The sequence below is a fragment of the Mirounga angustirostris genome, unplaced genomic scaffold (assembly GCF_029215605.1).
Source record: "Mirounga angustirostris isolate CCGP_5_RB_7025 unplaced genomic scaffold, mMirAng1.0.hap1 SCAF_8, whole genome shotgun sequence".
NCBI classification, from domain to species: domain Eukaryota; kingdom Metazoa; phylum Chordata; class Mammalia; order Carnivora; family Phocidae; genus Mirounga; species Mirounga angustirostris.
In genome coordinates, this window is record NW_026991716.1 from 98,667,070 (window position 1) to 98,691,564 (window position 24,495).

At 37.9% G+C, this 24,495-nt stretch overlaps 1 protein-coding gene across 2 annotated transcripts in view; it reads right to left on the bottom strand.

Annotated features, from left to right (window-relative positions):
• The window catches only part of HS3ST5 (heparan sulfate-glucosamine 3-sulfotransferase 5), a 268,868-nt gene that overhangs the window by 160,746 nt on the left and 83,627 nt on the right, over window positions 1–24,495 (bottom strand). For both annotated transcript variants that reach the window (XM_045865356.3, XM_064598025.1), the window contains exon 2: window positions 104–292. The gene's annotated coding sequence lies outside the window, so the exon portion shown is untranslated. The remainder of the gene's footprint in view (window positions 1–103; window positions 293–24,495) is intronic.

The following is a 24,495-nucleotide window of genomic DNA, read 5'->3' on the forward strand; positions in this document are numbered from 1 at the left end:
TAACTGCTTTTACTTTTATATATTTTGTTAAATATATTAAATATTCACTTCTGATGTAATTAAGAGTACACAGCAATGTGAGTTACTTCCAAAATTCACTTACCTTCAAATCCTTATGCTTATTCAGAAAGTTCTGAGCATGTGTGATAGAAATTTTCAAGAAGAATATATGCAGTAGATTCTCTAATTTCCATGTATTTCAAGGCTGGCCAAGGAGACTCCTGGAGCGGACACCAGAAAAGCCATTGAGAAGGGAAGACACCAATGCTGGAGCCTCTGGGTACCTGATTATCTTTGAACAGAAGAGAAACACAAGTAGTCGGTCACCTGAAATTCATAGAGAATCTGCTATGGAGAAGGTTATTTTCAGTAAACGGGCAGTGTTACTAAATTTAAACTTGGCCTGGGTTTGCTGCTCCCTGATTTAGCACAGATGTCATTTAAAATTTCATGTCATTGTGAAGGCAGAATTGCATGATGATGCTGCCTGCAGAGGATTCTGGTTGAATTCATATGGCTTTAAGTGACTATTTCTTCTAAACACTGCATCAAGTGGTATTACTTAATTTTATTTTTGATATGCAGATGCTAGATTTTGGTGCTGAATTTCTTTCTAAGTCAAGGTTGATGAGTTCTCTTGGAAATATATCCTTACGTGAGCCTCTATCACAACCCATAAAAGATAAAATGTGATACTTTTACAAAATCCCAATGGAATCATCTGGTACTTTTGCTATATTTTCTTTCACATGGGTAATGCTTGCCAAGATAATTAGACATAAACAAAAATAACATCCTTTCTAGTCAATATGTGTTGCCTCCTCAGGGAAACCAAAATTCTAGCACTTTGCTGAATGAGTTAAGCAGACATTGGTAGGGGCTAATGGAAAAAGATTAAAACATCTGATTTTAAAACTGGTAATTGACAATGCAAATATTCTAAAGAGTAGAGAAAACAACATATACAGATAAATACAAAGTCAAATACAAAGTGACAAGAGTATAATATACATGTAAGCATAGAGTACACTATAAAACAATAGTTTTTCATAGAAGACTTTAATATTTGGCCACCCAGAAACCATTCCCAACTTTCTTCTTCCTTGCTACATGCCACAAATAAAGTGAAAATCAAATCAAATGTTCACTTTCCCCATCCCCCTATGGCTAAGAATGGTTATGTGATTCCATTCTTGCCCATTAGCTGTAAGAAGCTATAAGAAGTATGCTGGGTAAATCCAGGCAAAAATTTGCTTTATCACAGAGGGAGACAAACCATGAGAGACTATTAACTATAGGAAACAAACTGAGGGCTGCTGGAGGGGAAGTGGGTAGGGGGATGGGGTAATTGGATGATGGGCATTAAGGAGGGCATGTGATGTGATGAGCACTGGGTGTTATACGCAACTGATGAATTACTGAACTCTACATCTGAAACTAATGATGTACTATATGTTGGCTAATTGAATTTAAATTTAAAAATTTGCTTTCTTGATGAGAGATTCCTGTCCCTCTTCTCTATTTCACATAATTGCTTGCCTTGAATGATGAGGATGCGATAAGTCATCTTATCATCATGATGTAAAACACAATGAAAATCTAGAAAAACACAAAGGTATAGGTCCTCCGTTGATGAGCTGCTGAACCAACACTACTAACTGCTTCCTTGGAATTCTATTTGTTTACACTGCTGGGTTTTCTGTTGCTTGCTAACAGAATCATTGCAGGTTGAGAAACTGTTGAAAAAGCATTTGTTAAAAAGTAAATGCCATTGCTATAATTGTAGTGATATCTATCTTTTTACATTATTATCTGCAAGTTCTCATTCTGTGGAGTCAAGGACAGCCTTTATTAGGCTGGTTGAGGTTGGAACTTGCTTTCTTTTTTACTTCTAGGAGAGCTGTACATGTGGGGAATAATGGGTCACAGGATAATGGTAACTAATTAGAATAAAATGAAATGGACAGCCTAGTCTAGAGCTGGGTTTGGAGGAAGAGGGTCCAGTATCATGGTTAATAAAAGGATCTCATCTTTGCTTTAGTGCCAAAGCTATCCCATTAGTTGAAATCTCAGTGGAAGAGTTTGAAATTCCATTACAAAATTCATTCTTAATATCTTGTGACGTCCTGTGGGTTCTGTTTGAAATATTGTTCCATCCATCACTTCATTACTTCTTTTCATCAATATTCATCACAGTCTGAGCTTTCACTATCTCTTTCCTAGACTATTGCTATAGGCTCTTTAACAGATTCTCTTCTTCTTATTTTTCTTAAACATTCCAGTGTGTCCTATAATTACTTTAAGATTTAACTTCTTAAAACATTTCATTAGATCCCTCTTCTGTTCAAAATATAAGAGCTCCTTTTGGTCTATTGGATTAAGTCCAAGGTCCTTAAATCGGCATTTAAGTCTCCCCATAATATAGACATAATTAATAATAAAATATAGATTCTTCTAGATTTCCTATCTCCCTTCCCTAACACTCTACATGGTTTGGTGGGAGGATATGTCTCCACTGCAGAGGTGCACCTAAGTAGCTTAAGATAATCCATCTATCTCAATCTTTACCTACAATTTTAGGAATAAGCACATGACCTTAAGAGGTTAATGATCTCCATTCTGGGGTCTTCTTTGACCTATTATGTAAAAAAACAACTTTTGCTTTTCTTGCTGGACATAAGCATGTGATCATGTAACATTTGGAACTACTGGCAACCATCGTGGGATCATGAGAGAACCTGCCACAATTTCAGTCAACACCAAGGAAATAGCTGAGAAATAGAAAAAGAGGAGCTGTGTCTGAGCATGTTGTTTCACCCCTGGACACAGTTTTGCTTGTAGGTAGAATACTCTGAACTTTTCAGTTATGTGTGAATTTATAGACTCTTTTTAAAAAATTATTAGTAGTAAGCCAATCTGGGTTGGTATCCTCTATTACTTGCAACCAACAAGAACTTTGCACTGTATTTATGTTTTTGTGCATCTGCCATTTCAATCATTCCTACTTCTCTCTTATTTCTATTCTTTCTTTAAGAAGATCAAGCCCTCTTCCTCCATGATACATTTCCAGATTCTTCTAATTCATAGTGAGAGAACTCTAATTTAAACCATGTTATTTTTCATTGTATGTACTAATAAGAGCACTCACTAAGATATATGATGCTATCATTTCATTCTGACTCTCAAATCTTCAGCTTAACATTTTTTTCTCTTATCTCCCGATTTTTATTTCTAACTGAATAGTTGACATCTCAACTTGGATGTCTTGAAGGCTCTGCAACCTGAATCTTTCTATAACCAAACTCATAAAAACCTTCCTCTCAAGCACAGCTTTCCTCTAGTTTCCCTGTTGTTGTTTTTTTTTAAAACACCACCATCAACATCAGTTGGAGAAGCCAAAAACCAAGATCTTCAACATTTGAAAACGGAATCAGAGTAGATTTGATTCTTCTTTTCTCCTTCAGCCCCAGGATTTGATCATCAAGCCCTTTTGATTTTATTTCCTAGTTTTCAAATCTACCTACTTTGTCCATTTTCTCTCTATATCCTCTCCAAATTCTCTCTCCTGCTCCACTACCATCACCACCACCACTAAGACATTATCTGTTGCCTGGAATGCTGCTTAGATTTTTTTCTTTCTCCCATCTCACATTTTGTTTCCCTCCAGTATTTTTTCTTCGGGGCATTTAGAGTGATCTTTTAAAAATACACAGTGGAATATCAATTGTTTGTTTAAAAACGTTCAATGCCTTCCCACGGCTCTTAGGGTAAAGAACAAGGCCATATCACCCAATCCCTACCTAACTCTCCAGCTTCATCTCCCTGGAGGACAGTGACCATTTCTGTTTTTAAATACACTCAAGTTTAAAAAAACCCAACATTCATCAGAATGTTTAGCACATAATAGGCACTCAATAAATATGTGTTGAATGAGTAACTGCCTGGCAGTAACTCTTGAACCATGAACCACACTTTGTTATTTTTTCTTGTATATTCTATTTTCTGTGTTACTTGTAAGTACATTGAAGATAAAGAAGTGTCATGTTTCTCTGTAACCTACAGCAGAATGCTATGTGAGTAGGAGGAGCTCAGAAGGTATTCAATTACATTGCTATTGATATTTCTACTCTGATTCCTTTTTAAAAGGTTGAAGTTCATTTTCTCACACAATGGGTAGTTATCACTTGTCTATAAGATTAAAACTGAATAAGGGGAAATTTATTAGGTGCAAATAATGGAAGTAAAAAATAGAAAACTTGTTTCCGATCACAATTCTATGGAATTTGCACAGGTTAATTATAAAGGACCTGTTTTTCTGCATCACATGGAAAAGCTTCACATAAGCCCTGAGTTATGTGGACAAACATTCAAACATCATGTTTGTAATTTTCACTGTCATTTTTTCAAATATTTTATATTTTTCTTTAGAAGTCTTTACCTTTGAAAAATATAAGCAAAATTCAATACTTTAAATAATTAACAGCTGAAGTCTTTTTTGGGTAGAGACTGATTTTGGAAAATTAGGTATCCCAAGTACAAATTAATTCTTAGTTATTGGATATTTACCTGAAAGGGTAAAAAAGAATTTCAGAGATTCAAAGGTAGGTATGAAATTTTAGCCTATGCTATAAACTGATATTACCCAAAATCAGAGAAATATTTCTTAGGGTAGCCTAAAATGAGAACACACATGAGCAACCCAAAAGCAATGAAACAGGAAGACACAGGGATGCATGCTTCTCAAAGGCTTCTGACTATTAGCTGTGGCCAGATAATGTTTTCCAAGTTGGGGAATGACAAATGGAATTAGGATTGAGGAGAGCTAAAGGAGGAAAGGCCAAGAAATACAAGAGTAGACAATGTGAATTTTCTACCTGAAAAAAAAAAATTTTTTTTAAAGGTTTTATTTATTTATTTGACAGAGAGAGCGAGAGAGCACAAGCAGGGAGAACAGTAGAGGGAGAGGGAGAAGCAGGCTTCCCGCCAAGCAGGGAGCCCGACGTGGGGCTCGATCCCAGGACCCTGAGATCATGACCTGAGCTGAAGGCAGACGCTTAACCATCTGAGCCACCCAGGCGCCCCATGAAAAAAATTCTTGAGCAGGTTTGACCTTCTGTTTCTTAAAAATTAGTTGAAGTTTGCCTAAGGGATATTTATACAAGAGATAATTGCCTTTGGGTTTCTACAGGCCTGTTGTTCAGTTATAAATATCTTCTAGTTTTCTCAGGATATTGAATCTGTTAGGGAGTTTGTAAAAAATTTTTTTTAAAAAAGGAAAGAAATAAAAGACAAGGAACCTTTCTTCATGGAACACATTTTGAGAATGACTATAGTTGTCCTAAAAATCAGAGAGCAGGATAATTTAGTTTTTCTCTAGGGTATTAAAAGACATTTTAGAAAAGCAGTGATTCATGATTTAATATTTAACTGCTTTTCAAGCAAAATAAGAAATTCTACCAGGGTACAGACATGATTTTTTTTTTTTTTTTCTGTAACCTAAGTTCTAAGGGATAGGCTGAAGTGGCACTGTTAATTTCACTCCTCTTTAATAAATAAAAGGTGAGCTTAACTACATGATGGAAGGACAGATTCTTATGCTCTTCTTTACACATGCTTCTTTCCTGTATAAAGGAAAAATGATTTTTAACTGTAGAGTATTTCACTTGTGAAACATTTCCATTTTATTTGTTCATTTCTTTATTGATTGACTAGATTTGTCCTTTTGCATGAAAACTGATATGTGTTCTAAAATTATAGCATAAGCCTTTTGTATTTTTTAAAAATCGATTCTTCTGTTAAGAGTATGAGATTACGAATGGATGTCACTGTCTTTCTATAGTGCTGTATCATGATTTTTAAAAACACATGGAATAAAGATGTTTGTTAGAGTGCTAAAAAAAGAATATGAGATTGCCCACTTATGTATACTTTATGTGGGTTTTCCTCTCATTCTTGCATAAAAATGCCAAAAGATTTATTTACCTACCTTTAGCTCAAAGATTAAAACACCCTATAACAAAAATGAAAACTAAACAACTAAAAGCCACATATAAGACATCCATAATTATCCCAAGATGATCAACCTTATGTGATGTTCTCAATAAGAGTGACTGAAGAGTTTGGGAACTCCCAATCCTCCATTAAGGAGATCTGGAAATAATGTCATTATAAGGAGACAGGATGTAATGTGATTAGAGAAGCTAAAATTGTATTATAATAGGGAGGGGGATGGCTAGATGACAGTAGTTAAAATGTTTTCTTTTTGAGAAGATCCATCTCCCATAAAACAATTCTTTTTTTTTTTTTAAAGATTTTATTTATTTTTTTGACAGAGAGAGACATAGCAAGAGCAGGAACACAAGCAGGGGGAGTGGGAGAGGGAGAAGCAGGATTCCCGCAGAGCAGGGAGCCCGATGTGGGACTCGATCCCAGGACCCTGGGATCATGACCTGAGCTGAAGGCAGACGCTTAACGACTGAGCCACCCAGGCACCCTCCCATAAAACAATTCTTACACAGCACCCTAGAGTTTTGTGGAACATGGTTTGGGCACCATTAGCTTTGAGAGTAAAGGAGAGAAAATCCAAGAATCAGAAGTTGCCAGTGTTGATCAAAATCTCACATCCTGATCTCCTTGTAGCTGGAGAAGTCATTTACTTAGAAGATTCCTCAGACTTCCCTTTGATCTGAATTGCACATCCCTCACAACCATCCATGTTTACTGGTCAGCTCCCCCTATGACTGCTGGGTCAGAGAGAGGCACTGTAGATAAAGGACATAAAGGACACCAATATTTTGGACACAGTAGTGGAGTGGTTCAGGTAGTTCAGTCCCTTGGAAGTCTGATCAGAATGATGTCGTCTCCTTGAGTTTAACTCTCAGGCTGATAATGCAGAAATTCAGATTCTGAGTAGTGATAAATTCCACAAGTGCATTATGGGGTTCATGATAGGCTGCCATCTATCCTGCTCCTTCTAACACACTGATCTTCTTTACTCTGTGGCTCTGCCATGGGCATTTTTTCAGGTCTTTTAAAAAAGCGATCATTAAGGGGCACCTGGGTGGCTCAGATGGTTAAGCGTCTGCCTTCAGCTCAGGTCATGATCTCAGGGTCCTGGTATCGGGCCCCGCATCAGGCTCCCTGCTCAGCGGGAAGCCTGCTTCTCCCTCTCCCTCTGCCCCTGCTTGTGTTCCTTCTCTCGCTGTGTCTCTCTCTGTCAAACAAATAAATAAATAAAATCTTAAAAAAAAAAAAAGTGATCATTAAAAAGCCTGTTATTCTTTATTCCTTGTACTATGGTGATAATTAGTACAAATCATACACAATTCACAAAAGACACAGATATGTTCAGTCTAAATAATTACGTAAATATTGGATACTTATAATAGGTTGAAAATTGTGTCAACTTACATAGCTCTACTCATAATTTGTAGAATATCTCTGTACTTACAAGTTTTTTCTTAGTCAAATGTTTATTCTTTACTCCTTCCTACTTTAAACTGTATTCATTTACTTGCTTTTGATTAATAAGAGTTAAGGGCATAGACTATGTGGTCAACATTCCTCTGCCCATAGTAGAATGTCTGGCTTACAGCAGATGCTTAATGCATGATGATGATCACTGCACATAAGATTTTGCATGAGTGCAAAAGAGAAAAATGTTTCTAGCCTTTATCTACTATCATTTTCGTTTATTTCTAGAACTGGGAAGACAGAAGATTTGCATTACTTCTGAGCACAGGCATGATGCATTTAGATATGCTTTTCCATCTTTCCACAAGATAAAATATATGCCATATAACAATTGGTACTGCAATTTTATGCTAAACTGAAATATTTTAGACTTTGATGGGCTCAACAGATATATACATACAGAAAAGATAGATGTCAAAGAACAGGAAAATGTTTAACTATATCTTAACACTGCTAACTATGAGCCATGTTATCAGTGCTGTTTTCTTAGAATGTTTCTTAGGAAGTGAATTACACATACTTTATATGATAACTTTAAAAATGGGTCTACCTATGCTAAAATGATTTGAGATATCTTCTGGCCTTATAAAAAATGGAAGTTTTAAATGTGTTCCAAAAATTCTTCACAACAAAGACTAACATATTTTTGGTAGAAGGCAAGGTCAATGACACTGAGAAATGTAGGAAATTCATGTGTTAATTTATACTACTGCACAGCATGGAGGGTTTTTTTTCTCAAGTGTATTTGGTGAAAAAAAAAAAATTAAGAAGCATGATTCCTCCTGTTAATGTTTTCAAGGGAAAGTTCAAACAAGTCCAAACTAACAAGGTATTAATGTTGGATTGTTATGGAAATCTCTCTGAAATGGGGCTAGGTCATGTGGCTTCTAATTCAGTCTCTAATGGCCTGAGATATACAGTTCCTACCCAAAGGGTTTTTATTTTGTCTATACACATGAAAAGAGGTCTGACCAAACCAGGGGTTTTTAAACCTTGGCTGCACATTAGAATATACATGGATTTAAAAAAATACCCATAAGCAGGCTCCATCCTCAAAGATGCTGGGTCAATTGGTCTGCAGTGGGAAAAAGGAGTCTTGTAAATTACCCAGGTGATTATAATATGCAACCTGAGTTGAGAATCACTGAATGTATACCTTCGAAGCATCTCCAGTGCCCAAAGTTTATCGTTTTGGAATTTCTGGGAAAGTGCCTTTTAAATACACAGGCACACACGCACAAGCACACACAAACACACACACACACTTGGAAATGTGTTCATTAATCTGGACTCTCTAGTCTGATGGTAGTTTTTTACATTAGTGAGCTCTAGATTTTCAACTAACACCCTGCATGCAAATCAGATAAAGTATTAATTAACAGGGAGGGTAGTTAGAGGAAAGAGAAGCAGAGAAACAAAATATAAGTGCTGTCAGAATATAAACTTTCTAATATTGTACCTGCTTATCATAGAATACATATACATATAGAATTATATATAGACTTTTAGAATTCTAAGCTTTTTATAATTCTTCTACTTTGAGCATATCTTAGCAACTATGAAAAGATAATCATGATAGAGGAAACAAAGTTCACTGCTACAGAAATACTGAGGATTGGTCTAATTAAAGGAGACAAATCTATTTCAAGGAAAAAGATACCTGATGATTGTTTACTGGATGAGTAAAACTCCCCCACATCCTAAATGTAGACCTTATGTTTATCTGATGATTGGAAAAGATCATTCCTAGGAAAATGTTAATGGCTTGGCTTTGCTAAAGGAAGATCCAGAATGTCTCTGACCCCAATCTTAAAACTGGCATGGGGTTTCTTTAGGGAGGGAGGGATAGACAGTGTAATTAGTAAGGATATCTGAATGAGACCTCCATCTCCTCTCATTTGTACTTCTCAGGCCACAGTTAAGGGGCTAGAGTTATGGTTTGAAACCAGGAGATGAGAACCATGGCCCTATTTTGCCACCTATATTCAGCTCTGGCCTCTATTTTTGCAGCTGGTGGGACTCCTTCCCCTGTCTTTGAGAACTGACAGCAGGGACAGAGTGCTAATGGTCATATCTGAAAGGCTGCCCAATTCTTAGATCCTCCTTTCTGGGTGTAGGGGTTTAATATCTAGAAAAAAGTAAAACCATAGTCACTAAAACGTATTTAAGTAGATAACATTAATTTGTTCATCCAATAAATAGTTATGGTGTGCCTTCTTTGTTTTAAGCCATGAGGATATAAAGATTCTTAGTTTGCAAGCACGAAACTTTATTCACTGACTTCATTAAACTGTTTTAAGTCAATTCTCAAGCTTTTACACACACACACACACCCCTTCCTTACTTTACTCCCCATTCCACCAGTAACTCATTTTTTTTTTTTTAATTCTTTACTAAAGTGACTTTAGGAGCTATTCAGTAGAACCTCTTCCGTTCTCTGTGCTTGAATTAATGATGATGTCTCTGATGCCAGGTTCCTATTCTTTCCCTCTGATCAAAGCCCCTGCACACTTTCTAACCTGGGGGAGGAGAGGCTTTCCACCTCATGATGTACATCCCATTACAGCTGCGTTTTTTTTAAATTCATAAACCACCAATTCATAAATCACTAATTTGCCATTTAAGTTTACTAGGCATGGCTCTTCTCAATTTATTTTTAATTCCCATCTGAAAATATCTCAATGAAAGGAAAGGACTCAAAATATTTCAATGTTAAAGGCAAGAATGTCAGATATGGGGGTAATGGGGAAAGGATCTATCTGGTGGACATCCACTGGTGGTGAAAAATATTTCTTGGGATTATTGAAATCATCCTTTGTCACTAAACATAAGACAATGTTGTTGTTCTGACTTAAATGCTTCACGGAAAACGGGAGTAGATTCACAAATATATTTTTGTAATTTAAAGTGTAAAAAAAGCCCACCATGTAATCTGGACTCCCTTCTCTATGTAATTATAGTCATTTTCTAAAGTGTCTAGTATGAAAACACAGACCATACTGTAGTTTTCAGTAATATCTTATGAAAAGAGCATCTCAGAGCTTAAAATCCAGTATGCTGTTCTCTGCACTGCATCACCCCAAACTACCTAAGACACTTGCTTTTTGGATGCAAATATTGATCACATCACTGATGAAAGTCAAAGGTGCCCCGGGTTGCTCAAGAACATTATTCCAAGTACCATCACTCAGACCTGCAATGTTGCCAGAGAAACAAAGAAGCGTGAGGTCATCTGCCCAAAGTGATTTTGATATCAATGGGTTACATAATCAAAGCCATGAATCACCACTAAGACATGCAATAAGCAGAACAGGATTAAAAAAGAGAAAAGAAATCATGAGGTGATTCGTACGTAGCATTTAAAAGAGACCTCTTTTAGTTCTTTAGGTATGTCTAAATATTTAAAGAAACATCAGGTTATTTTAGACTACAAAGAAAATATCTTATCTCCCTATTCTTGCCAGGCCCTTTATCTGCAACTTCAAAAGACAATAATTGCTTTCTAAAAATTACCCTCTTTGATAAACCTTGCTTGGACAGTTCAGTGTGGAAAAGTCAAAACGTTCTTTTAGGCAGTTATATGCTTAATCAGGTCAAGAACAGATAAACACTGTTAATGTTTCCTCTTTTTTTCCTCTCATTTTCTCCATGCTTTGTCTCTATTATTTCTTGTACTACTTCTGAAGCAATATTTTCCTTTTTATCTACCTTTATTATACATTCTCTCTACAACCACCCAGTTTTTTTATTAACTTTTTTTAAGGCCGATATCCACTGAGAAAGAAAACTTTTCCATTCAACTCTTCTATCATGAAGGATTCTCAGCTCTTATCAGGTAAAGTCATAATGTGGAAATTTATCCACCTAGTACTAAGATCTCAGGTAATATCCCTTCACTATATTGATTTTGCAAAAGCCACATCTTTTTTTTTTTTTTTTGCTAGACTTTGTAGCACAGTGATGGCTCTCCATAGGCGATTCTGAAAAGGCATGTTGAAATGTCTCCAACTAAACTAGGCTACGGAGATTGTATGGGATGTGTAACAGAGAACTATTAGAATGGGGAAAGAATTGCCACAGAGCAGCATGACCAGATCCAAGGGGTATAAACGTAGTCATTTTCCCGAAACAGTCAGTTAAAATGTGAACTTCTCAGAAAGACATAAAATGACAACATCATAAATTAATTCTCCTTTCTAGATGGAAAGATCCATGGGGCAGGTGTCTTGTATCCTCAATACCAAGTTTAATTCATAGTCTGTAGCTTCACTAGTCACTTGTGGCTTGAGTACTTGAAATGTGACTAGTTCAAGCTGAGATGTGTTGTAAGTAAAAAGTACACACTGGATTTTGAAAACTTGGTGGAAAAAGAAAAGAATATAATATATCTTAATAACGTCAATATGGATTACATGTCAAAATGATAGTACTTTAGATATATTTTATTAAAATATATTATTAAATATATTTTTGCCTGTTTAGTCTTACCTTTTTTAAGGTGGCTACTAGAAAATTGACTCACAATATATTTCTATTAGATAGCACTTGTCTAAAGAACTCTGTATTATGTGTTAAATGAGCAATGAGTGAATGAATGTTTGAATGAATGAAAGGCGCCTTCATCTAAAGCTAACACTACCAGAATGAACACTACCTAACTTTTGATAGAATGATACTCAAGAAAAATAGGTCAACAACTGTAGTAGACTTTATCGATGTCACCAACCCTTCACCTCTTCCAGCATCCATGTGCATTGCTACGTGCCTTTATAATCTCTCCTGATAAGGACATAGAATGTCTCTCCCTACTCCCTTTCTTTGGCTTTGGTCATGTGACTTGTTTTGATCAATGAAACATTAGAGAGCATGATGTGACCAAAGGCTTGAACAATGCTTACACTGTTGACTTTGCTCTCCAGTGCTTCTGCTACTATCGTGAGAACTTGTCCAGGCAGGAAGAGGATGGGAGACATGGAGAACAGAACTAAGCTGCCCCAGTAGAGCCCAAACTAATCCCCCGATGATTCCCAGCCACATGAGCAAACAGCTGAGATCATCACAGCTACCCAGCCCAGCATGACCCAGATCAGCCAACTCCAAATGATTCTGAGACCCATGAGATAGGTACGTGCTTGTTTTCTTTGTATGCCGCCAAGATTTTGTGGTTATTAACCAGTCTCTTCTTAAATACCTAGCTGCTACAGAAGTGTAATCTTCATAAAAGCTCAGTTGCTTTCATTTTTTTAATGTGACAATTCACATTGGAAACCTTAAGGTCATACTTGAAAATCCCCCTCTCTCTAACCTCTCAGGTAGAATATTTTTGGCCATGATGGCAGGTACGAGAACTAGCAAAGATACTCTAGCAGAAGCTGGCCAAATTCATCCCAGAGGTATAACTCATTGGTTATCATGGAGAGTTTTAAGGCAAGCGTCAGTAGGCATGTTAAAACTTAAATGGAATTGAGTAGCACAATATAATTCTTATTTTTCTAAGCAAATGGTGGATTTGTTAAAAAGGTCCCTTCCTAGGCTTTTTTGTTGTTGTTAGGGAAAAGCTGTTAATATATGAGTACTCCCAGCTTTGTTTTATCTCACTGCTTGTTGAAGACGGTACAGGCTGTCCACTCAAGTCACTCTTTACCCCCTCCCCGCAACATGCTCCTGGGAAGGTCCTACTAGCGCCTGATGGGTTCTTTGGGCTTTCGTGATCCTCATACGAATGTTGACAGTGACAGAGAACAGGAATTATGGGCAGAAAAGTAGAAGGGGAAGATTAGGAGAACTGTCTTTTCTTAAAAGACAAAAAGCTGTAGAAGATCAGGGATGGCAGAGGGTTTTGTGAAGAAGTTTTACATGAGAGGACTCAGAGAAAGTAAGGATGTAAGGGACCATGGTTAGAAAAGGAAAGGAGTTTTAACAAATGTTCCTACAGGTTTTGTTGTTTACATGATTTGACAATGTAGGTAGAAAACCTGAGTTAACTGATTACTTTTTAAAAAATAATACCACTTCTCTGAGACTGGCTTCTGAGGATCACAACTTCTGCCAGTGATGATCCTATAGGAAAAGTTTAACATGGAATGGAGTCGTAACATGGCAGAGAGAGTAGAAGAACACATAGGACCCATAGTGATATTCACTTCCCATATTGTTTACTAGCTGCTTAGCTGGACCACTCCAGAACTCATTTACTTGATTTATACCACAGAGATAATAATATATTCCAAAATATATTCCATAGGTTGTCTTCAAGATTAAATAAGACAATGAATATTAAAATGTCTATCACATTGCTCAGACGTAAGTGTTAGTTGAAATGTTGAGCACAGTATTTTCTTTGTGAAAGTTCGAAGCTTGGTCTATAGTCACCGTAAAAGTTGACCTGTATCCCCAAGCCGTGCTCCAAAGTCAGTAGCAGCAGCTGACAGCTTCAGGAGTTGCTAACTGACGAACACAGCTTTATTTTCTTTAGTTACTTTTGTGGAGGCCAAGGGAACTACGCTTCTTCCCAGCCATAACTGATGAGGGGCTTCCCCAGGTGGAGCAGACTCAAATGCTAGGACGCTCAACAAATAATATGAACACTTACGGGGACTTCTTATTTGTTTGTTCATTCATTCATTTAAAAAGAATTATCTATTTTTATTTTAGAGAGAAAGTGTGCATGCGGGGGGCGGGGCGGGGCAGAGGGAGAGAGAGTCTTAAGTAGACACCACACTGAGAGAGGAGCCTCATGTGGGGCTCGATCTCACAACCCTGAGCCAAAATCAAGAGTCAGACGCTTAACCGACTGCACCACCCAGGTGCCCCTCATGGAAGATTTTTAAATTAAATTTTTGAAAGATCACCTGATATGCTATTCCATTACTACCCTAAATTATTTTGTGGAGAAGACAAAAGAGGTTTACCCTTGATCAAAATAGTGTCACATACTGTTTTTGGAAGTGAAACGTGAAAACTAGGGTATTAGTGCAGGGGAACTGACTCTGGTCGGACAGAATTCTAGCTGTCATTAGCAATGCAACCAGTGAATCACAAGGTGGCATCTAGGTTTTAGATACTGCTCTGCATGAACTCTATAGAGTCTTATAGAAAAGGCATCGGCAATCTATGGTTTCAAGTTACAATACAAAATTGACGGCTGTAGGCAGCATCTTGCCCAAGGCTGCAAGGAATGCACATAAGAATAAATTAGCTGAAGAAGATAAATATGCTTTTCTGGAAATTGGAAAACACCAAGACAGCATCGTGCTTCTGACCTTACAAAATGAGGGTTTAGAGAGAACCGCAGTGCTAATGTGCGACCTAACCCACAGCTGTGAGACAGGGATGAATTACAAAAATCCACCTGGTTCTTCTTACACACTTGTGAATAATGCTTACTAGTAAATGGCAAGTCAGGATCATCATCAACAATAATGTGTTGGTATGCAGCCAGCCCACCAGCACAGATCGCCACACCGGAGCCCCACAGGTGAGAAGGACAGATGACAACAGGCTAACGAAGCAGATGTGGTTTGGTGAGCGGCTGCAGGGACGACCACAAGCTGCGAGGACAGATACAGCCTTGCAAGGACACTGAAGCACAATTTCAAGGTACACTGTGGAGAGCAGTGGACTGCTGCGAAGCAAGAGTGCCTGACAGATTGCTCTGACACACAGCAATCAGGGAGAGTGGCCCCGTTTCCAAGACAAATACCAAGCAAACCTGGCATGAAGAGCAGACTCTCAGAATCCCAGGCTCTGCCCATAGTCGTGGAAGCAACAAACAAGAAATCGTCTGCACATACAGGTGGGAAAGGAAAGCTGCATATATACGGTGTCCAAGCCTGGTTAGTCATGTTAGAGCTAAAGCTCCTGGAAAGTATTCTGTGCTTTGTAGCAATATAAAGGTCAAAGCTTCGGGGAAAGGGCCCAGGAAAGATAGATCATCCAAGTCTCATGAACCCCTCGAAGCTGTGGCTTAAATGATGCAGGGGCATGCACCTTCAGGCTTCTTATGCAGGCAAACAAAATAAGGATTTTTATGAACTGGCCTTGCCCGGGAGTTCTCAGGGGGCTATCACCAATGTACAGCAGTCTACATACATAATGCTTGATATAGGTGCTGTATTGTATTCTCTGTTAATAAAGTGTCTTCGTAGAAATTTGTAGGAATAGTGCTTGTCCAGCATTCACTTATTTCCACAATTACTGGCAAAGGGAAACGTGTCACACAGCAATATTCCATGAACGAAATTACCAGGGGGAATTACTGAAAACTGGCAGGTAGGGCCGAGCCATGTGAGTTTTGTAATTTGTCCGATATCATCTCTGCTTAAGTCACAGTGTTTTTGTGTGGATCGAAAGTGATAACAGATACAGACATGATGTGTAATCCATCGAGCCCTACAGACAAATATTGCAGGCCTTAAAGTGTAATCAAGAAGGCTTCAACAACAGTGTTCAAAGCAGACCTAGTACACTTTGCTCTTCTCCTCCTCTCAGGTTTAACAGACAATAATATAGTTTGTCTGCCAGTCACTTAAGCTAAGACAAATACCAAGTAGCTTTAATGATAGCTTCAGCTGCATTTATACAGCAGTGCTCCTTTTAAGAGAGAAAAGGCACAAACTCTCCTCCTTGTGCTGCCTTAATAGTCCTAGGAAAGCCATCTTCCCACTCAAAATCAAGTTTTATATTGGCAGGTTTGTTTAGACTTTACACACGTACCGAATGTAAGGCTCACCAATTCATAGTCACTGAAAAGCACATAGGTTGTATTCTGTTCTACTCTCCCAACAGGAGCACCTTCAAAGAGAAAAGATTTCCTTTTTAGCTCAATTCTTTATTTACATAGACAAAAAAACCCGAACAAAACAAAAACAAAAACAAAATCACCAACAACTCTGAATTAAAAAGTAAATTCTAATCTTCTACTACAACCTGCTTTCATTTATTGTGGTCATGGGAATAAGAATGGTAAGAACAGATTCAACAACAATCTCTTTTCTAATTTTCTCTTCTTTTTAATCAGACTTCCTGCCTAAAATAAAGTCATGTTCATATATGTGTTCTTTTATTTCTTTCCCTTGGCCTCCATTGCAGAATTGGTAATTCACACAACTGTGGGTTATTGTTTTCTCTTCTTTCCAAATACCACCCTATGGGTAATCCTCCACTATTGCTAGTCTTGTTGGAACACAGTAGTTTTTCCGTTGTCATGAATTTAACACATGGGACCATGGGGAGAGCACTCTGTCATTTTGTAATGGTGTCAATTTGAATCGAGAGTACCAGCAACTAAGGCGATGAGAGAGTTAACCCAGTGGCCACCAATGTATTAGGCTGTTTTCTACTGGTTCCTTAGTGATGAAAACAAAACTGTATCTTCATGAGAAATGAGAGAGAGATAAACCAAGGATGAGAGATAAATTTAAGAAAAGTAGAAAAAGAACTTGAGGTCTGAGTTGAGTCTGAGAAATAGGGGTGACTGACAGAAGTGCAGTTTTAAAGAAAGCACTAAAGTTTCTACAAATAGTTTGTAATATACAAATTTGGTGATTTCAAAATATCGGAACATATTTTGTAAAGAAACTGTCTCATGTTTAAAAGTTTGATAGTAAAAAATAAATTTAAGAAACTCTTTGGGGTTAAGCCCTTTGTTTTTTAGTCATTATTCAGCTTTCCCAGTGTCCTCGAACATTGCTCCATTCCATATTTGCATTTCTATCCTTTATTTAATATCTGTATTTTTTTTTCGATTTTGTATACTGGATTGCTTAGCCTGTGAACATAAAGCAGAGTTAGAAACCTTAATTTTTATAATTTGTTTTTGAAGTCAGTGAAAAATTATTTTCCTAACTGAATTTAAAAGCCTAACCTTGGGGCTCCTGGATGGTTCAGGTGGAGGAGCGTGCAACTCTTGATCTCAGGGTCATGAGTTTGAGCACCATGTTGGGTGTAGAGATTACTTAAATTAAAAAAAACAAAACAAAACAAAAACAAAAACCTAAAAGCCTAAGCTTGTTTTATTTACAACCATATATGAAGTAGTCACTATGGGTCTCACCAATTACATTTTTATATAGATGCCCACCTTTTTTTGGGAACCAGATCTACAGTGAATAGTTGAAAATGAAAGAGCAACTAGTCTTTGATTAGAATACCAGAGTATGAATGATTGCTATAAAAACTGCATCTCTATATAAGAAAGCAAGCACTAACAGTTTACTGTAGAAAGTTCTGTTAGCTTTTCAAGATCCACGCAGCAAATGATTCAGATATTTACCAGACAGCCTGAGAAGAGACTGTATGGTCACTGAATTGCTCTGCTCTACTTCATCTTGTTGATGGTTCATGCATTCATCAAATATTTATTGAACACCTGCTATGGGGCCAGGAACTGTGTTGGGCTATAGGGATAAAATAGTAAGGAAAACCAGACAAAGCCTCTTCTTTCATGAAGTTAATGTCTAATGACTCAGTTTAAAAATGTTTTGGGGTACCTGACTGGCTCAGTTGGAAGAGCAGGAGACCCTTGATCTCAGGGCTGTGGGTTCGAGCTCCACACTGGGTGCCGAGATCATTAAGTATATAAATAAACTTTTAAAAAGTTTTAAAAAGAGCCAAATTTGTAGGAAAATAAAAATTGCAATAACTGAAAAATAATAAAAATAATGACAATCCTCACTTCCCACAGTTCTGATATGCACAAATTTCAATTAATATGGTACTGTGCAAAGCAAGGATTGCCTGTAGCCTCTTATCAGCCGTTTCCATCCAAAAGCAGAATTTTTAAGCTGAAGGTATTGTTTACTCAATCTTACATCTACTCTGATTTGTTCTTTAATTTTTTGTGTGTATATACTATGTGAACACATCTGTGATACTTTTCGTGGTCCCTGCTGATAGCAAGAGTGCTGCCCAGCTTTTCAGAGTCTTGTCAAGACTAGCCCATTTAATCAGTGAAATACATGAAATAATTTCCTTGTGATTTACTCTTTTCTCCCTAAGAAATGTATTACATACCAAAAAAAGTCAGCTTCTAGAAATTCACTGCCTTGTGTCTATGCTTTTTTATTAATATTCTTTTAGCACATACATGCCAATCAATAATTAACCTTTGAGGCCCAAGGGAAGCTCTTACATGTTTTTCTTCTTCTATCAACCATCTAGTACTTGTACTTCCATTGTATCAACAAATGCCTTTTACTTTATTCAATCATGCATTCAAAGTTACAAGAAATAATTTGTTTGAATGGCAAACGAGGTATAAAACAGAAACAAGTCCTTGTCACTCCTTAAATATATTCTTGTTGTTCTACCCCTTAAAGCTTCTTTATGGTGGTCAGGGTGGGGGCACTATAAAGTCAGTGAATGCCCCCTTCAGAACTAAAGTATTCATCCCCCCAACTTCTAAGAGTGTTGACTGCAGGCAGCTCACAGCTGCATCCCTCTCCTAGTATTGCCCTTGGCTAAAAGCAACTGCCCTACCCAAGGTATGCCTCCTCCCAAGAGTTGGTTTATAGCCAGGGACTGGTCAACATGGGATACAAAGGTCAAGACCCTTCCCTCAATTTAGGACAACTCTGAGGACCCATCTAGGTTAAGAGCTCTCATGATAACCTGGGGTCTGTGTTGTAACTCTCTGTCCAATTCTGCTTCCTTCAATTCCTTATTGCTGTTGTTCTCAAACACTTCCCAAAATTCCATGTACACAAATTTCCCATAGAGTGTGTTCTAGGAAATTTGTAGGAGGATATTGTACCATATAAAAAACAAAGATACCTAACATAAAAATAAATCAATATGAATCTGAAATATTTTTATATCCTCACTGATTTTAATGATTCTTATTCAATTTGTGAGGAAATAATATTATATAATAGTGCCTTCCACAAAAACTTAGGATAGAGATATTATTCATTGTTTAAGACTGAAATTTAGGAAATATTCTGAATTCTCTAAATGCTTCTCAGAAAAATATTTTTTTAGGGATAATATATTTTTTTTTAAGGTCCATTTACTTATTTGAGAGAGAGAGAGTGTGAGTGGAGGGAAGAGCAGAGGGGGAGGGAGAGAGAGAATCTCAAGCACACTCCCCACTGAACGCGGAGCACAATGCCTAAGCAACTAAGCCCCCCAGGTGCCCCAGAGATAAAATTTTTTATAATTCAAATACATCATTTTGATGAAATGGGATGGAACTAAACTGAATACAAATAAATACGATGTTAAGATGTGAGTCCTTTTAAAACTAACAGTGATTGTGATATAGTTTCAAATTTGACATTTCATTGACTAGATGATGAAAGAGATAAAAATTTAGCAGAAAAAGAGAAGAATTCACCAAGTACATGACCATAACAAACTTGCTGTCAACTTTGGCATGTAGTAAGGGACATTTTTGTCTTCTCTTGGGTTAAAGTTTGGCTTGTTGTTACTTTATGTGTTAATTTCAAACTATTAGGTAGAACTTCATTCCAGGTAAGTAAGTGGATTATTGGAAGGACAGCCATGTAATACTTGCTTAGTATCTACATTAGTGGAACTCATTGGGAGATTCTCTCATCTGTTGATAATTTCACTTGCTTACTCATGACCTTAAAGTTGAGTGTTTAGAAGTGTTAGAGAGGTAGAAATCTTTCTCAAGTGTTTTGGGTGAGTAAATGGAGCAGGGAATGGAAAGAATGTCTACGAAATGACTACTATCAGCAAAATATCAGAAGCATGAAACAAGAGCCTGTGAAATGGAATTTTCAGCATGAAGACCAAAGTTCCAAGAAAGGCCTTCATGACATTCTGATTCCATTCTGTTAGCACTGGAAGAGGATTATGGCAATAGGGGTAACTTCTTGAATCAGAGAAAGAGTAATGTACAAAAAGTATAAAATGTAGATAACTTTACCACTGCAGCAGCATTAATGTGGGAGAGTGGTTTTAAAACTGCATTTCAGTTGTGAAGCACTCTCTTCAAATGAAATCTTATATGTGAGCCGAAGATGTACAAGAGGCAAAAAGCTCTGCTTTAAGTCAGAGGGAAAGCATTGGGGATTTTAGTGGTGCAGACCCCCTCACACCCTGAGATACAACTAAAGCACTCCCAGGACTCCATGGAGCAGAGTGTAAAAACCAATTCGGGTATCAGAAAACTCAACTTCAAGCACTTGACGGAACAGGTTATTTAAATTTTTTGTTGCTTCAGCATCATTTTCCCATTTCCCCTTCCTAACGGTACCTCAAAATTCTCAGCATGTATTTTGGATGGATTTGACACCATGCTTGACTCTGGAAGTGGCCCTTGTTTGGCTTAAGCCAGTCAGAGTATCCCATCTCCAGGCCACACTAATTGGTTCAGGGTTGGGTACAGGATCCAACTCGGGTTATCAGAGCTGTGAGAATCAATTCCAAGTGGCTGGTTTTTATTTTTTGGTTGTTTTGGTTTTTAATCCTAAAAGTAAAGTGGGCTCTCTTTCGTGCTAGATTTGTACCTGAAACCACATAACCCCAGAAGCAGCCAATTGTTATATTGTGACAATATTGGAAAAGGCTCCCAAAGTGGAGCCAACAATGAAGGAAGTGGCATGAGAACTAGAGACAGTGACCCCAGTGAATTCATCTGAGTCAAGAGTTGCCTGAAGCCAACATGACTTCTCATTACATGACAATAAATTTCCTTTATTCTTTTTTTTTTAAAGATTTTAAGTAATTTCTACACCCAATGTCAGGCTCGAACCTACAACCCTGAGATCAAGAGTCACATACTCCACCAACTGAGCAAGCCAGGCACCTTTCCTTTATTCTTTAAACCAATTTTTTATTGGGTTTTCTGTTATTAACAGGAAAATATTGTAACTGATATCTTCTGTATCCCAGCACCTAGAAGAGTACCTAGCACACAGTGAGTAGCTTGGCAAACATCTGTTGACTGAATGAGTTAAGAGCCATGGGTTCTAATTCCAGTTCTGCTCCTAACTGACAATTCATTTAACTACTCCAGATCTTACATCTTTTATTTGTAAAACCAAAGGGTTGCTCAGATTGTTTCTGGAAAATCCATTTCTGCTCCAATACTGTGAGTCTCTCTGTGCCTTTGTGCCGATTATTTCTTATATATTTGTTTCTTGGCCAACTTGCAGAGGTTTGGGAGTTAATGCATTGATTCAATTTTGTGCAAGTTTAGCCCTGAGGATTTTTCATTAGCTGTGGGTTAAGGTGGTCCTGTTCCTCCCTCAGCTGACTGCCTGAGTGTGAAATTATGGTGACTCACAGAAGGGAAGCTGTACAGAAGAGACTAGGAGCGTAGAACTCATGGGAGTCAAAGCTGGGTTATTACTATTTGCTTAAGAGTTTCCTGAACATCTGTGGAAAGGGATGAGTGTAAGTTCTAGAAATACAGAAATACAGAAAACTATATTATTTGAGGATAATTGCAGGGATACACAGAATTCTTAATCAAAAGTTTAGAATGCTGTGAGTTTGTGAGCTAAATTTATTTAGAAATGGGAAGGAGTGCTTTCTTTTAGAAAAAAATGTAATCCACCTATAAAGTCACTCCAACTTAAGGCTGACCCTGTCTGAGGCATGTCAAAGCACCATCATCTTTGGATCTTCAGCAGATAAGATGGGAGCAGAATCTCTGACCTCTTTATAAGCTTCCATATTTTAGGCTGTCTCCATCATGTCAAAATCTAGAGCAGATTCAATAGAAATATAATGCAAGTGAGCCACAGATGCAATTTTAAATTTTCCAATAGCCACATTAAAAACAAGTAAAAAGAAATGGTGAAGCTAATTTTAATAATCTATTTTATTTAACCCAATGTATCCAAAATATTATCATTTCAACACGTGCTCAATATAAAACATTACTAATTAGATATTTTGGATTTTTTTGGTACTACGTCTTAGGAACCTGAAATTAGAGCACATTTCAATTCAGACTACAGCATATTTCAAGTGCTCAATAGCCACATATACTTGTACGGCTCAACAAAGATCTAGAGAATAGTCGCTTCCTCCTGAGTTTTGTTTCGTTTTGTTTGGGGTGGGTGGACTTTTAAGTATATATACAGTCAAACACTGTAGTTTAGTATATGTGCTGCCGAAGCGAGCACTCAAACGCTGTAGTTTAAATCTGAGGAGCCGGCATATCTCTTCTCGCAAGGGATAAAAATTTAATATGGGCAGGCCCTAGGGAAGAGTGAGGGAGTGACAGGAAAGGAAAGAGGAAAAGGCAGTGGGCTTGTGGAAACTTGTCCAAACTGGAAAGCCAGGTCTGTAAGTTTAGACAGAACAAGCCACACAATTAGAAGCCACTGGACATGTTCATACAAGGTAATGACATGATTGAATTAGTGTTTTAGGTCTTGTAGCCAGTCGACTTGGCTTCCGTATATTCAATGTGTAGTGAGACCGTATTTCAGGTATTCATCTATTTTCTCTCCCTGTAATTCCTTTTCCCTTTCTCCATTTAAGCAGATAGCAGACCCTCTGCTCATTGCCTTAAGGAAGGAATATGGCAAGGTGAAAAACAGAAATGTTCTCTTTGGTTCTTCTGATCCAAAATTGCCTTGGGGCAATTAGGAGTGTGTGTGACATAAGTCAAAGGAAGAGAATGTGGAGGCACAGGGAAAATGTTTTGAATAAAAATGTGAAGAAGGGCAATCCAGTGGGCAAGAAGGAGAGAAACAAGAGAGAAAAAGGTGACTAGAGTGAGAAGACATGGAAAACAGGTCCTCTTCACAAGGCTACCTAGGGAAGAAGCAATACCCCACAAAGAGAATGTCTGCTTCGAGAAGATAGATGGGCAGGACAGGTAGGTTGGGAAAGATTGCTATGCCCAGGAGTGGCAAGGATGAAGCAGAGCCTGCAGAACAACACTCACCACCATGGTGGATGCATCATGGCTGCCAGTGTGGCCCAAGGACACAATCCCCATTTGTTTCATTCCCCAACAGATGATATGACAGCGTGGAAGACTGTGAAGCTCCCAAATGAGTGTGTTTCCATTTCTTACCATCCTGGCAGGTTCAATCTGGTTTCAGAATAGTAATTAGATTGGGCTGTGGAAAACTGAGTGTGGACTGGGATTCAGACTGGCAGGGGTGCTAGGCTGAGGTAACAGAGCCCAGGGAGAAAGCTACCGTAAGACAAGCGACATAGAGTGGCATATTGGCCCTTCCAGAGACAGAAGGAGACTGTCAGGTTCTGCTTAGGAGGCAGAATTGGCTGTGTTTGCTGAATGGAGGCAGTGGGCTGAGGAAAGAGAGAAGTCAGGGCCTATCACAGGTTTTTGACCTAGGAAAATAGAAAAATTTTTGAAAAAAACAAAAAAAACACCAAATGCTAGGTACTATTCTAAGCTCTTGACAAATAACTCATTTACTCCAGATAATACCCCTATGGTGCAGGTATACCCTGGTTGAGGCGACCTGTATCTCTATTATCAAGCCCCTGGATACTAAGTAACTTGTGTCCATGCTCTGTGGTTGTCTTTAATCCCTTCCTTTGTATAGATCTTATATGTGAATCTCTTTTTAATAAGTTATTATGAACTTCAAATCCAAACACAGTGTTCTTGAGTCTGTCTTCCAATAAATTGAACAACTGAGCCATTAAATGCAGGGGTGCCCAACTACCTTTCTTCATTCACAAATAGAAGATGGTGTCTGGGATGACTGCCTTCACCCACATGTAGCCTCCTTTGCAGAGGTGATCTGACCTTGGGGGAGTGCATGAAGATTTCTCTCCTGATTCAGATCTTTAAGACTCAAGATTCCCTACTGAAATCCTGGCTCCCAACCCGTTCTCATGAAAATTTGAATTTAGATTAAAAAAAAAAAAAAGATTCCATTTAAAGGACCAACTCCCCACCATCATTGGCAGCATGATCAGCAGCATGGGACAAATACTAGCAGGGCAGCCCAATGTTGTACAAAGATTTTGAGGGGCGCCAGAGGTCAAAGGCAAGAAGGGAAAATGAGGAAGGTGTTGTAGCTGTGGCCACGGTCATGGGGGTGAGCTGCAGGGTTTTGT